The sequence below is a fragment of the Leptopilina heterotoma genome, unplaced genomic scaffold (genome assembly GCF_015476425.1).
Source record: "Leptopilina heterotoma isolate Lh14 unplaced genomic scaffold, ASM1547642v1 Lhet_302, whole genome shotgun sequence".
In the NCBI taxonomy this organism is placed as follows: Eukaryota; Metazoa; Arthropoda; class Insecta; order Hymenoptera; family Figitidae; genus Leptopilina; species Leptopilina heterotoma.
Window position 1 is genome coordinate 418,285 of NW_025111005.1, and position 17,148 is coordinate 435,432.

The 17,148-nt window shown below is 28.8% G+C and overlaps 1 protein-coding gene across 2 annotated transcripts in view; it reads left to right on the forward strand.

Annotated features, from left to right (window-relative positions):
- The window catches only part of LOC122504517 (sorting nexin-27), a 367,585-nt gene that overhangs the window by 318,552 nt on the left and 31,885 nt on the right, over positions 1-17,148 (forward strand). The window lies entirely within an intron of this gene.

Genomic DNA, 17,148 nt, shown 5'->3' on the forward strand with positions numbered 1-17,148 from the left:
TCAAGATTTCCTGTTTGAATAACAGCATTTAAATCATTTCGTGATCTTATCAAAATGAGTTCATGTTTAGCATTCATAACAATTTTCTTATAATATTCAGCAAAACCGAAAGCATACTAAGTGGTACTGTTACATTAAAATAACCATTTTCTAAAGTCATTTTTAAATCTAAAGCAGAATATTCAAATACACCTGCATTTCCAACACGCATAAGATGAGAAGGAGTTAGTGAAACCAGGTTTTTTATAGTTGAAGTATAACCAACATATTTGCATCGATCAATCTTAATACCATTTAATTCATAACGAATTTCATCAAATAAGTAAGCTATAACATTGTTAATGAGATCAACATTTTCTGTTAAAGTATTTCCATCATTCTTTGTCAAGCGTCCAAATATATGTAAGAAACTGCTACTCGGTAAAATATATAAATCTTGATTTTGAACTATTATCCGAATTTCATCACTATTGTTAAAAGATGATGATGCATATGGTTGATGACTATGAATTTCATAATTTGCTATAGATTCATCAAAATTCACTTGAGTTGGAATGCTGAGAATTTCCTCCATTTTTCTTATAACAACGACACAAAATGAATAGATAGAATTTTTCACCTCTCTTCTGCTTCTTCTTCTTCTTTATTTTTAATGTCTGATTCGCAGACCAAGTTTCTTCAGAAATATTTGATTCTGAGGTGTTAACACCTTGCGAGTTACATTCACACTGCTTTTCTTTACACATGTTGGTTCACTTTTATAACTACCACCAACTTTTCTTTTTTGATTGTAAATAATTCCCATTACACTGATTTTATATGTAAACGTATTGTTATTGTCTCTCCTCTAAAATTAACTAAATTACCGTCCTCATCAACTATACGCAGCTGAATATTATATATTGTCTTTACATAAATATATATAAATGACATTATTTGGAACTTCTATGATTTTATATCCAGCAGGAACAGAAGAAAAAAATTGATGTATTATATGTACTTTATTTCCATTAATGACGGGTTCCACGTCAAGTGACCCAGGTCCAAATTTGAAATGTTTGGGATCAGGTAAAAAGTTTGCACAAACAGTAGTCCTATTAGATACAATAAAAAATATCAAATATTATTAATTTATTTAAACAAATATAAAAACTGGAGGGGGTCAAAGTTTAAATTTTTGGTCTTACATGGAATATTTGAAAAATTTGTAGTTTCTTTAAAACAAAACGAAAATACGTTTTCTATTTTGGATTTTTCTGCTGTTTTTCAAAACTTTCTAATGGTGTAAACAAATGTAGAGAAAAAAAATTTTTTGACCTTGAAAAATTAAATTAAAAAATAAAATTTCATTTTTTTATCAAATGGACAGTTTTTATTTTTTAAAAAAAAATTTTATCATAAAGGTGAAGTTTTTTCCTAAAAAAATGTATAGGTCAAAACGTGGGACAAGAACTTTTAACTGTTCAAAATAAACATTTACTTCTGCAATCCACCGCCCCTGCGCGTTGTTGGGCTGTATATTATTTATAACAATTGAAATAAATTATTTTATGCTTAAGTAATTATCTGGTGGTCATATTGGATGAATTTAAATTGATTTAGATCATGTGCAGCAACGGAATAAGAAAATAAACGTCCTTTTTTAAAAAAGTGTATTAATTTGTTAACTTTGACTAAAAAAAATTACAAATAATTAAAATCCCCAAAATTGTCCTCGAAGGATGTCTTAAGAATTTATTCCCCTTTAATTTAAGACAAAGAACACTCAAATAGGTTAAAAATTGTAAGGTGTAGACATTTTTTAATAGTAAATTGTAAAAAAAATTCCACTGCGGGTCGGTGCACTGCAGAAGTAAATGTTTATTTTGACCATTTAAAAGTTCTTGTCCCACGTTTTGACCTATACATTTTTTTTAGGAAAAAACCTCACCTTTATGATAAATTTTTTTTTTTTAAATAAAAACTGTCCATTTGATAAAAAAATGAAATTTTATTTTTTAATTTAATTTTTCAAGTTAAAAAAAAAATTTTTCTCTACATTTGTTTACACCATTAGAAAGTGTTGAAAAACAGCAGAAAAACCCAAAATAGAAAACGTATTTTCGTTTTGTTTTAAAGAAACTACAAATTTTTTAAATATTCCATGTAAATTTTTGACCTGGGGCACTTGACGTGGAACCCGTCTAATATATGATCCTGTTGTAATATTACACTCAACACGTATAGCATTCACCTTCATTATAGATATAATTGAATCAGAAACATTAACTGTATTTGCTCCAAGATACTTGGGAGAAAATCCAAATAATTGTCCTATACCATTTTCTTTACTGAAGTCAATTTCACGATTAGATGGAATTGTACAGTGTAATGTATTTGTATCAACCATCATTTTTAAAAGTAGACCAGTGCGTCTTATTCTATGTTCAATATGCTTTTTAATATCTTCGATTTCATAACTACCTGTAGGTATTTCTATATTGAAACCATCTATATAAAATGTATTAGCACCCTTATCAATGTTGGGAATTGAGTTAAATGTAAGGAGTTCAACAAGACCAAGAACATAATTTTTGTTAGATGATAGTTCAATTGGTGGAAAGTATGAAGCCTCAAGGGTTGAAGAATTCCCTGATAACGTGAGAGTCATAGAATCATTCATGTTAAGTGTTTAGTTGTATACTGAAGCTTAAAATTGGTTACACATTCTTATATAGACTAAAGTTATTCTTCACTGTAAGTTGATCACACAGAAATTTAAGACACAAATGACCGCATATAAACGTATCAAAATTTTGATGTCTTTCATGATTATATTTTATATAGCTACAAACACCTAAGTAAACAATGAGATCCAATGGTGGTGAAAGATTACCAAAACTGTCAAAGTATTCGGTTTCATTGTTCACCTTTTTATATGCAAGCCAATGAGTTCCAGGACCTTCTTTATTATCAAGATTTATTATTGCTGATTTATATTGAAATGGTCCTCCTATGGGTAATTCATTTCTCATAAAGACTCCTCTAAAATATGGTATTTTTAAACTTTTAGAATTTTTTAGAAGATCATAATCACTTAGTGCACGGTGAGGTAGCTTCAATATTAGTTTTTTGATATTTTTTTCTTATTATATAATCCTTTGCCTTTGTAAGGTTGCATATAAAGGCCAAGTCCTCGTTGATATGGTTTCATGTATAGACCTTTTCCTAAAGCAATGGATTCCATAGTATGATTATGTCGTTGAGCTTCTGAAAGTTCTTTCTTAGCAACATTAGCTTCATTTACAGCTCTCACTATACCGCTAATTCCACCACTAAGCGCCCCTAAAGCACTCAGTCCAGGAAAAATTGGTACAAGAGGTAAAATACCCCCAACTTTTGAGGGTATAGGAAGAATTCGAGGTGATATAATCTAAGATTCACCGCCATACTGTTTTATAGCCTTTCTTGCACCAATCATAGCAGTTCTAATTGTATCTAAAGAGTTGTTATTAGATTTCATAGACTTTTTAGCAGCATTAACAATCTTCTTTAAAGTAACATGTTTTTAGAAACAACCTTCTTACTCTTCTTCTTCTTCTTCTTTGATTTCTTTGTCTTAATCTTTTTATATTTCTTATTAACTTTTATCCCCATCCCAAATTTAGACTTGGCTTTCATTATATTAGTTACAGCTAATGCAACTGCTTTTTCACTTAATTTAGCGTCTTTAGAAACAACCCGTTCCCACGCCTTCTCCGCAAGTATTTTATCTGCAGAATTTCTTATAGCCACGTCTTTATATTTTGAATAAGCTATATCATGATCTTTACAAGCTGCATCTAAAGGGTTTATACTAGAATCACCACGTGCAAGACGTTTTGCTAACTTCGTACCAGGTCCACAATATTGATAACCCGGGAAATGAAACTCGAATGGTAATTTATTGATTATAGTATTGAGAAAGCCTTGTTCCACGTCAAGTGACCCAGGTCCAAATTTGAAATGTTTGGGATCAGGTAAAAAGTTTGCACAAACAGTAGTCCTATTAGATACAATAAAAAATATCAAATATTATTAATTTATTTAAACAAATATAAAAACTGGAGGGGGTCAAAGTTTAAATTTTTGGTCTTACATGGAATATTTGAAAAATTTGTAGTTTCTTTAAAACAAAACGAAAATACGTTTTCTATTTTGGATTTTTCTGCTGTTTTTCAACACTTTCTAATGGTGTAAACAAATGTAGAGAAAAAAAATTTTTTGACCTTGAAAAATTAAATTAAAAAATAAAATTTCATTTTTTTATCAAATGGACAGTTTTTATTTTTTAAAAAAAAATTTTATCATAAAGGTGAAGTTTTTTCCTAAAAAAATGTATAGGTCAAAACGTGGGACAAGAACTTTTAACTGTTCAAAATAAACATTTACTTCTGCAATCCACCGCCCCTGCGCGTTGTTGGGCTGTATATTATTTATAACAATTGAAATAAATTATTTTATGCTTAAGTAATTATCTGGTGGTCATATTGGATGAATTTAAATTGATTTAGATCATGTGCAGCAACGGAATAAGAAAATAAACGTCCTTTTTTAAAAAAGTGTATTAATTTGTTAACTTTGACTAAAAAAAATTACAAATAATTAAAATCCCCAAAATTGTCCTCGAAGGATGTCTTAAGAATTTATTCCCCTTTAATTTAAGACAAAGAACACTCAAATAGGTTAAAAATTGTAAGGTGTAGACATTTTTTAATAGTAAATTGTAAAAAAAATTCCACTGCGGGTCGGTGCACTGCAGAAGTAAATGTTTATTTTGACCATTTAAAAGTTCTTGTCCCACGTTTTGACCTATACATTTTTTTTAGGAAAAAACCTCACCTTTATGATAAATTTTTTTTTTTTAAATAAAAACTGTCCATTTGATAAAAAAATGAAATTTTATTTTTTAATTTAATTTTTCAAGTTAAAAAAAATTTTTTTCTCTACATTTGTTTACACCATTAGAAAGTGTTGAAAAACAGCAGAAAAACCCAAAATAGAAAACGTATTTTCGTTTTGTTTTAAAGAAACTACAAATTTTTTAAATATTCCATGTAAATTTTTGACCTGGGGCACTTGACGTGGAACCCGTCTAATATATGATCCTGTTGTAATATTACACTCAACACGTATAGCATTCACCTTCATTATAGATATAATTGAATCAGAAACATTAACTGTATTTGCTCCAAGATACTTGGGAGAAAATCCAAATAATTGTCCTATACCATTTTCTTTACTGAAGTCAATTTCACGATTAGATGGAATTGTACAGTGTAATGTATTTGTATCAACCATCATTTTTAAAAGTAGACCAGTGCGTCTTATTCTATGTTCAATATGCTTTTTAATATCTTCGATTTCATAACTACCTGTAGGTATTTCTATATTGAAACCATCTATATAAAATGTATTAGCACCCTTATCAATGTTGGGAATTGAGTTAAATGTAAGGAGTTCAACAAGACCAAGAACATAATTTTTGTTAGATGATAGTTCAATTGGTGGAAAGTATGAAGCCTCAAGGGTTGAAGAATTCCCTGATAACGTGAGAGTCATAGAATCATTCATGTTAAGTGTTTAGTTGTATACTGAAGCTTAAAATTGGTTACACATTCTTATATAGACTAAAGTTATTCTTCACTGTAAGTTGATCACACAGAAATTTAAGACACAAATGACCGCATATAAACGTATCAAAATTTTGATGTCTTTCATGATTATATTTTATATAGCTACAAACACCTAAGTAAACAATGAGATCCAATGGTGGTGAAAGATTACCAAAACTGTCAAAGTATTCGGTTTCATTGTTCACCTTTTTATATGCAAGCCAATGAGTTCCAGGACCTTCTTTATTATCAAGATTTATTATTGCTGATTTATATTGAAATGGTCCTCCTATGGGTAATTCATTTCTCATAAAGACTCCTCTAAAATATGGTATTTTTAAACTTTTAGAATTTTTTAGAAGATCATAATCACTTAGTGCACGGTGAGGTAGCTTCAATATTAGTTTTTTGATATTTTTTTCTTATTATATAATCCTTTGCCTTTGTAAGGTTGCATATAAAGGCCAAGTCCTCGTTGATATGGTTTCATGTATAGACCTTTTCCTAAAGCAATGGATTCCATAGTATGATTATGTCGTTGAGCTTCTGAAAGTTCTTTCTTAGCAACATTAGCTTCATTTACAGCTCTCACTATACCGCTAATTCCACCACTAAGCGCCCCTAAAGCACTCAGTCCAGGAAAAATTGGTACAAGAGGTAAAATACCCCCAACTTTTGAGGGTATAGGAAGAATTCGAGGTGATATAATCTAAGATTCACCGCCATACTGTTTTATAGCCTTTCTTGCACCAATCATAGCAGTTCTAATTGTATCTAAAGAGTTGTTATTAGATTTCATAGACTTTTTAGCAGCATTAACAATCTTCTTTAAAGTAACATGTTTTTAGAAACAACCTTCTTACTCTTCTTCTTCTTCTTCTTTGATTTCTTTGTCTTAATCTTTTTATATTTCTTATTAACTTTTATCCCCATCCCAAATTTAGACTTGGCTTTCATTATATTAGTTACAGCTAATGCAACTGCTTTTTCACTTAATTTAGCGTCTTTAGAAACAACCCGTTCCCACGCCTTCTCCGCAAGTATTTTATCTGCAGAATTTCTTATAGCCACGTCTTTATATTTTGAATAAGCTATATCATGATCTTTACAAGCTGCATCTAAAGGGTTTATACTAGAATCACCACGTGCAAGACGTTTTGCTAACTTCGTACCAGGTCCACAATATTGATAACCCGGGAAATGAAACTCGAATGGTAATTTATTGATTATAGTATTGAGAAAGCCTTGACCACGACAAGAAATTTTTTTATTATTCTTTTTCACTTTATCATGAGTAATCATTCCTCACTCGACTATGGTTCACAACTAACTGATTGGATACAGCTATATAAACGCTATATTTATACCTATACCTTCAGTCGATTTCAAGATGCGGTTTAATGTACAAGATGTTCAACTCCCAAAAGTGAATGTTGATAACCTTCTTCCAAACAATGATGATGGTGTAAAACGTCATGGATGTTTATTTTCAAACAGCATTCGTGCAGCTTTTTGTGGACCATCAAATTGTGGAAAGACAAATGCTCTTTTGTCTTTAATCATACATCCGAATGGTTTAAGCTTTGAAAATATATATTTATATTCAAAGTCTTTACAACAACCAAAATATCAATTTTTAGAAAAAGTTCTCAGTAAAGTTGATGGTATTGAATACTTTCCATTTAGTGAACATGAAGAAGTGGTTTCACCTAAAGACGCTAAACCAAATTCTGTATTTATTTTTGATGATATTGCTTGCGAGAAGCAAGACAATGTAAGAGCATTTTTTTGCATGGGTAGGCATGTCAACGTTGACAGTTTCTATCTATGTCAGACATATGCCCACATTCCCAAACATCTTGTTAGAGATAATATTAACTTACTAGTACTTTTTAAACAAGATGAGAGAAACCTTAAGCATGTTTATAATGATCATGTAAATACAGATATGACTTACAATCAATTTCGTGATTTATGCTCAACATGTTGGAATTCTGATAGATATGGGTTTGTTGTTATAGACAAAGACCGAAATTTAAATGAAGGAAGATATAGAAAAGGTTTCGATTGCTTTATTCAGTTATAAGTATCTATTGGTTTACAACTTTCATTAGTATAATTTTAGACATCAATATATAAACATGTTTCGGAAAGAACGAGAAACGCTTCATGAAATAGCAAAAGCAAGTGATGTTATAGGTACGCATGAAACATCGTATACTTTAAAGTGGTAGAGAGACTGCAGAAAATATATTGAAAGAAACTTTTCAACCATTAGTTACTCCATTGGAGAAATTGGTGAATAGAAATTATAATCCAATCAAGAGTGAAAATGTATCAAAAATAAAAAAGGAAGAAGAAGAAGAAGAAGATGAAGACTTTGACACAACATTCAAGACTGCTGTTAGTGATGATGAACCATTTGATATACCTGCATATAATAACTATACATTTGATGATCCTACATCTAAAGTAGAAAATTTACAAAATTTAAAAAGTGAAAACATAATTGACGACTTATCAAATCAAGAGTACCAAGATGTTATACATGGGCAAAACGATAGGTTAAATGATAATTTAACAATTCAAGAGTCTTATGAGCAGAATAATATACAACAACAAGATTCCGACAAATTAACAAATAAATTCATAAGATTGTTGAATCAAAATAGAAAACAATATTTGGATATGGTTTACGGAGTGCGGAAAGTTAAAGATAGAGGTTTCATGATAGGTAATACAGAAATTAATTTTGATGGTCCTCTCAAAGACTTAGGTGGAAAGAAAAAATATACTAAAACAGATGGATTACTAGAACTTTTATTTAGAGAAAAACCTAATGAAGATTCTATAAGTTCAGATGATTTAGCCAACTATAAAGAAATATTACAAGCTACTAATGCACATAGAAGGAATTATAGTCCAAATAAACCTATTCGTACAAACAACAGTTTTAAATACACAAATGTTATTGCAAAGCTTTATCAGAAAACTGGAGAATCTTTACAGAAAAAGAATTTATTACCACAATCTATGTTAGTGAAAAAAGCATCATATTCAGACTACATCTACTGGGATGATCCAAATGAACTTGTTGATCGTTTACGATTACTTATAGCATCACGGAAAGCTGGAAATCCAAGTCATAACAATGAAATTATGAGTATTATTGAAGAATTACGTGAAAGTAAATTATACATTAAGTATGTGTATATAAACTTTGAATCAGTATTGTGCTGAGTATTGATGTATTCATATATACCTTAAAAATGGATGATAAAAAGTTAACAGTTGTCACAGAATTACATAGACAAACTAGAAGAAATTATCCACGTCGTAAAGTACAATGTATGGTGTGGATGAAACATGGCAAGCAGATTTGGTTGAAATGATACCATATTCGAAAGTTAACAAAGGATTCAAATACATGCTTACTGTTATAGATATATTTTCCAAGTATGCATGGGCAGTACCTGTAAGAAGTAAATCTGGGAAAGATGTTTCTACTGCTATGAAATCTATACTCAAAGATGGACATATACCTAAAAATTTACATACTGATAGAGGCAAAGAATTTTATAATTTAATATTCGAGAATTTAATGAAATCATATAAAATTAAACTGTATTCAACATATAGTAATTTGAAAGCTTCAATAATTGAAAGATTTAACCGAACACTTAAAAATATGATGTGGCCGCAGTTCAATTTAAGAGGAAATTATAAATGGGAAGATATATTACCATCTCTAATTTCAAAGTATAACAACCAGAAACATCGAACTATTGGTATGAAACCCAAGGATGTCAGGAAACAAGATGAAAAAGAATTATTGAAACGCATCTCAAAACAGAGGAAAATTTTAATTAAAAGAACAAAATTCAAAGTTGGCGATAGAGTTCGAATAAGCAAGAATAAACATATTTTTGAAAAAGGATATACACCAAACTGGACAACTGAAATATTTACCATCTCTCAAGTTAAATCCACAAAACCAGTAACATATAAGTTGAAAGATTATCAGGATCAACCCATCGAAGGTGGTTTCTACGAAAAAGAAATTTCTAAAGTGAAATATTCAGATATATATCTCATAGAAAAAGTTCTCAAGAATCGTCGTGATGAAGTCTTTGTAAAATGGTTAGGATTTGATAATTCACATAATAGTTGGATAAAAAAATCAGACATGTAATAGTTTATTAACTCTTTTATTAACTTTTTGAAAAGTTGAAGTCAACTATTTGAAAAGTTGAAGTCAACTATTTAAAAAGTTGAAGTCAACTATTTGAAAAGTTGAAGTCAACTATTTGAAAAGTTGAAGTCAACTATTTGAAAACTTGAATTCAACTATTTGAAAAGTTAAAGTTAATTTGACTGGTATCATTGTTTTCTTATAATACAAAGACTATATTTTTACTATACTTTTTGTATTTAGAAAATATTGATACCAGTCAAATTGAAGTCAACTATTTGAAAAGTTGAAGTCAACTATTTAAAAAGTTTAAGTCAACTATTTGAAAAGTTAAAGTCAACTATTTGAAATGTTGAAGTTAACTTTTTCTTACTTTAATATTTTTTTATATTGGAAAGAATGTATACTTACAACGGACAATGACTTTGCAGGTTACAACTTGATTTTGAAGGGTGTCAAATGCATGGTTCAAAAATTTCTAAGCAAGTTTCAACTTGTCTTTTTCCAAGATGACAATAGTATTGTTTGAAAATCTTAAAGCATGTTTCAACCTGAATCTTGAATAGAATATAGATATTGTCTAAAAAACCTTTAGACAGGTTTTAACCTGACTGTAGATGAGAATAAAGACATTTTTAAGAAACCTTCAAACAGGTTTTAACTTGATTTAAAGATAGAAAAAAGTTAGAAATGGTTTAAGAATTTATTTTTACTTGTGTTAGTTATAAAATTGGTATTACTGTTTTAAATTTAATTTACTATTAAGTTAATATAATATTGAATAATATGTAAGCTAATTGTATAAGGTTTTATTAAATAAAGTACACATAAAATTGGCAACAAATTTTTTTGGTTTATTAATAATCTTCATATTTCACCCATCCAATCTTTTACAATATATATAATACTATAATATAAATAAATATAACATCTAATATGTAAATACGTACAATATATGAAACAATAAATATTTAAACATCTAACATCATAATATCATTATTATCACAATCATTTTCACCGTTTTTGATTTTATAATGTCCCCAAGCAAGAGTATCTGTACTGTTTTCTAATAAATATCTTTTATTCAAAACAAGTATGTAATCCCCGCTTTCTCGGCGCGTTTTTGAGACGCAAAGTATGCCTTTACTTCAAGCAGCAGTTTTACGGTCCTAGGACGAGAAAGTAGTCTTTACCGTCCGCTTGCTGCGCAAAAACGGTCCTAGGACCGTAAAACTACTACTTGAAGCAAAGCCATGCTTTCCCTCTCAAAACGCACCGAGTAACCGCGGATTATATTCTCGTTTTGTATAAAATGTCGTGTGTACCTCAGACGCACGCATTTCTCGTCCTCGCTTGTTTACAGTACTCGGCTTCGCCTCGTACTGCAAAATCAAGCTCGGACGAGAAACTTGCGCTTTGCGTCCTCGTTGCACAATGTACTATTATCATCATAAGGACTCAATGCTATTTTTGTTTGTTTCAGTGTATGTACATTGTGTAGTTTTGATCGCATAGAATATTGTACTCTAGTTGGTATTTTAATGTTCTTTAAGCAGTATACATAATCATTGAAAGTAATAGATTTTTTCACAACTACCGTCTTGACACCTTTTGCTTTTTTCATAAAATCTTTTCCCTCTACACGAATACTATACATTTTACTTCGTAAGCCAACAAATTATGTTATTATTCGTCCATTACACTCATCTTTCATGAGTCCTAAGAATTTTTTGTTAGCTTGCGGAATTCCATATATGGGTGAAATATGTATATAATAGAAAAAAAAGTGGGTGGGGGGAGTGGTGGTTAACTAAGAGCAATGTATTTTACATAGGTGAGTGGGTGGTGGAAGAGGGTGGTATTTTGCATATTATACGTCCAAAAGGGTGGAATTTGCATAAACTAAAAGGGTTAACAATGAAAGTTAAATATGCAAATCAAATACCCCACTAACGTCAATTAAAAGGGTTAACTAATTTAAATATATGCAAATCAGGTACCCCACCAATGGCTGGTAAATTACCGACATATACCCCACTAACGCCATCTAGTGACAGAAACTCATACCCCCACCAATGGCTGGTAAATTACCGACATATACCCCACTAACGCCCTGTAACTTACCCTCGCGGTTGGTAAGTAGGAATCTACATTACCGATATATCCTAGAAACGGCCTAGCTATACTACTTTTGTATGTCTTCAAATAGAATATACAGTTTTCAAAAATTTGGAATCTTTTAAATTTTTTAAAAATTATTTCGGTTTATAAAAAAATGTATGCTTTATTCCTATAAATTTGTAATATTATTAAGTTATATTATATATTATGTTATAATATATATCCATATTTTAAAAAAATAATTCCTAAAAATCATATAATATTAACAACATTATTAAATATTTGAACATTGGAAAAATTAACTTAAAATAAATATTAATTTTAGTTATTGAATAATAACTAAAGTATTGTTAAAAACTTTTGCATTAATTCCATAAATTAATAAATATTTGTCACACGACCTCATTCACTGTAAACACGTAAGTAATATATCTGTGCGCAGACGACGTGTATGCGAATCTCGGAACGATGCGCGAAAGTAGAGTAGAATACGAGTCAACTAACGTTTCACAGACTTTCACTAATGATTCGTAAACGTGCGTTAAAATTTCCTGTACTCGTATAGTCTTCGATAAATTTCGTGGTTTTATAAAATTTAGTTATAAAAATATTTGAAACATTAAATGACATCAAATAAATAATAAGTACCTTTCAAACATCCATTGATCACAATTCAACATTAAATCTAAAACATCTGGTCACATACTGCATTCTAATCATTCCATGACTGTTTTTAATACTTCAATGATGTTTTTGAATTGTTAAGTAAAGTTAAGTAACCTTCAACGGAAAAATTGTCCCGTCTCAAAGTAATATACTAATCCATTAATGATTAATGGACTTCTTTTTCCGTGCATGGTCATGCTATTTGTCACGTACGGTAATGCACATACATATAGGCAATTTCATGTGATAGGGTATAGCCGGATAAATATGGAAAAAGTGACCCGAATATATTTTTTCCATTCATTCCTAACCACTTAAAAATAACTTTTTGAAATTTTTAACTCAAAATTTTGAGTTTTGTGGGAGTGATGGAGGGGGAAAAATCGAAAAACGCATTTTTCTCAAAAACTACTGTATGCATTTTAATGAGCTTTGGGTATGTTGAAAAGACAATTAAAGAGATTCCAAAAAAAATTCAAAAAATTTTTTTTTTTCAAAAATTTTAAAAAAATTTCATTTTTTATATTAAAAAAAAATTTTTTTAGTTCTTTATTAAAGTGCCATTTTTATGCATTTTCTTATTTCATTCTCTTGCGTGTCCCACTGAATAAAAAAATTGTGCTCAACATGCTATCAGGGTGTGTCACGGTGAATAACTCAAAATCCCTACCCGGTACATTTTTATGTTGTATGTGAATGGTTAATTTTAAGAAACCTGTCAAATTTTTTTGCAACTTATTACTAGTGGGTTATTAAGGTTGCTAAATACAAATCAGAAGTTGATATAAAAAAATATTTTTTAGACAAACAAAAAAATTTGGAAAATTTTTAATTTAAATTTTAGGATTTTTGAGTATTATTTTGTAATTAAATAAGTAATTAATTAATTAACCATTCACATACAACATAAAAATGTACCGGGTAGGGATTTTGAGTAATTCACCGTAACACACCCCACAGTTGGCTTTAAGCAAATTTAGGTTTTGCAAAAATGGTGACGAAATCGGCAAGTGGTATTTCAATCCTGTATATTAAAAGCTTTGAAAATTGTAAAAACAAAAATCGTAGCTGATCCTTTTTTCGAGTTATTGTCAAATTAATTTAGATTAAATTTAAGTAAAATTAATTTTTAAAAATTATACAAGTTTTTGTTAATTTCATATATAATTATATAACATATTAGTTTAACATATTAGTTTAAAAGAAAATGGAATTATTTAGTTACAATAAAGTATTATAAAAATTTGATGTCAGATTTGTAATCTGCGACCCCAAAAACTCCCGAGTAACAAATTTCAACAAAATCCAATAACTTTTTAAATTTTCGTCCGCCATATTAAATCCGCTATTTTGAATTTTTGAAATTTAATGTCAGATTCGTAATCAGCGACCCCAAAATCTCCCGAGTAATAAATTTCAACAAAATCCAATATCTTTTTAAATTTTAGTTCACCATATTGAATCCGACATTTTTAATTTTTGAAATTGGATGTCAGTTTCGTAATCAGCGACCCCAAACTCTCCTGAGTAGGGAGTTTCAAACATATTTTGTCAAATTAAAAAAAATCGTTTGCCATATTGGATTCTCCCTTTTGAATTTTTGAAATTTGATGTCAGTTTCGTAATCAGCAACATCTAAAACCGCTACCCTGACAGATTTGGGTTTACTATATGTCCACTTTTAAAGTGGACATAAGGTAGACATAAGGTAACAGTTGAAAAAAACTATTTAGAAAGTGTTATATATCAAAAGGAAGTGTTGATAATGTAAAATGGATATTTAGAGATTCGATTTAAGCAAAAATTAACTATATAATAATCCTATAATTCATTCTTTCATTCTGTCCACATCTGAAGTTAGTCATGGTTATTCTTTTGTTTTTTATACGTTTCGATAGAAAATAAAAATAAAATATAAAATAACGATTTTTTAACAAAATTCATGCTTTTGTTTTTTACATGTTTTGATAGATTTCTTTATTTTTTTATTATTTTTTTAATTTAATAATATTTTTTTTATTTCTCAAATAATTCAAAAATATTTTTATTAATCTAAAAAAATTATTAATGTTATTATATTATTCATTATTTCCTTTGTTTCTAAAAAATTAGCATTTTGTAACAAACATTTTAGATAATTAACAAATGTAAATCCTGCAAAATATTTTCTTTTTTTTAATATGAAAAACTTAATTACTTGACAAAATTTTGACTTCTTCCCTGACTCTAAAGAATATTCTGATTCACTTTAAAAATGATTAGATACTCCAAAAAATGTTCCATTACATTTATTTACGAATTTCTTTAATTCTAAAATTATTTAAAAACATCAGTAACTTCTTTTTTAAATAAATTTTAATCATTATTATTTTCCCACAGGAATAAATTATTTTTAATAATTTTTAAAAAAGTTCTTTAAGAATTTTAAAATCCATTTGTTTACAAATCAATTTTACGAAATTCAAATTATTTAGAAATTCTTCAATTAAATACGAATTAAAAAATAAACACTTCAAATAATTTCAGAAAAAATGCAATTAAACAATTAAAAATAATAAGTGATTAATATTTAATGCTGTTCAGAAACAAGTGCATTAAAACAAAAGAACCTCAATTGTCCCAGTTCTGCTTATTCACTTTTAAAAGTGAATTACTGTCATGCATAGCATAAAACGCCAATGAATATTACAAATAAATAAATAAAAAATGCAAAAAATTAAACTTTGATTTGCTTTATAGGATATGTGCAGGTATTGAAATGTCGGTCTAGTGATAATCTAGTAACTTTATCCTTTTACTTTGATAAAATAAGAAAACTTTTTTTGGGTAGAAATGGATAAGATAAGGAATTTCAACATAGATCTATCCCAAGTAACTTGTAAGTTTGCAGCAAACTTACACCACAAGATTTGCAATCTTACACGTAAGCTTGCTGCAAGTTTGCTGCAAGTACAAAAAGGTCCTACTTGCTGCAGGATTGCACAGCAAGCTTAGGACAAGCCAACACTGCAAGTTTCTTGAAAATTCCCAAATATTTAATTATATAATATTAAGCAAATTATTTAATATTTAATTTTTATTCAATTTTAATATATTTAATATTTATTTAAAATAATATAATGGTAACAACGTTATAATAAAAATGTTATTAATTTCTCCAATCCACAGAATTGTAGTTGTGTACTATTATCCGTGATCAGAGGATAATAGTAAAAAATTGTAAACGTCGTGGCAGACATTAATTATTGATATTATGATCTAAGATACTATTGTGAAGCAACTGTTTAGGGGACTGATACTTATACTCTCCGCGAGACAAGTCGTGCGCGAGAGAGGTATTTCTCGCCATCTATCAGGGAATTGGAAAAGTAATAGAAGTTTCTCTTATAATTCTCTAACTCCGTGATAGATGGCGAGAAATACCTCTCTCGCGCACGACTTGTCTCGCAGAGAGTATAAGTATCAGTCCCCTAAACAGGTGCTTCACAATAGTATCTTAGATCATAATATCAATAATTAATGTCTGCCACGACATTTACAATTTTTTACTATTATCCACTGATCACGGATAATAGTACCATTATCCATCAGTTTTTATCTACTTCTATCTTTCTACTTTCAACAGGGTAGCCAATTAAAAAATCAAACTCCTATATATTTATTTATGGGTTCAGTTAAATAAAATGGAGAAAAAATTAATATTTAAGAAATAAAACATATGATTCCAACCCCCAAAAGAAAAAATGAATGATTTAGACCAATAAAAACAATAAACAAAGTCCTCCTATTTTCAAAATAAATTTTTCTATTTGTTGGTTGAGCTAAACAAAATGGAGAAAAAATTAATATTTAAGAAATAAAACATATAATTCCAACCCCCAAAAGAAAAAAATGGATGATTTAGACCAATAAAAATAATAAACAAACTCCTCCTATTTTCAAAATCAATTTTACTATTTGTTGGTAAAGTTAAACAAAATGAAGAAAAAAATAATATTTAAATTTAAAACATATAATTCCAACCCCCAAAAGAAAAAATGGATATAAAATTTAGTCCCCAACCAAACAAATAGAAAAATAATTGATTTTGAAAATAGGAGAAGTTTGTTTATTATTTTTATTGGTCTAAATAATCCATTTTTTCTTTTGGCCAACCGCCAAATTATATGTTTTATTTCTTAAATATTAATTTTTTCTCCATTTTGTTTAGCTCAACCAATAAATAGAAAAATAGGTTTCGTTAAGAACGAAGAGTTTAAATTTTATTTTAATTGGTCCAGAACATCAATTTTTTCGTGAGGGGTTGGGACTAAATTTTATATTTTTTAAAGTTTAATATTTTCTCCATTTTGTTTAGCTCAACCAACAAATAGAAAAAAGGTTTCTTTAAGAAGGAGGAGTTTAAATGTTATTTTAATTGGTCTAGAACATCCATTTTTTCTTTTAGGGGTTGGAATTGTAAGTTTTATATTTAAATATATTTTTTTTCTTAATTTTGTTTAACTTAACCAACAAATAGTAAAATTGATTTTGAAA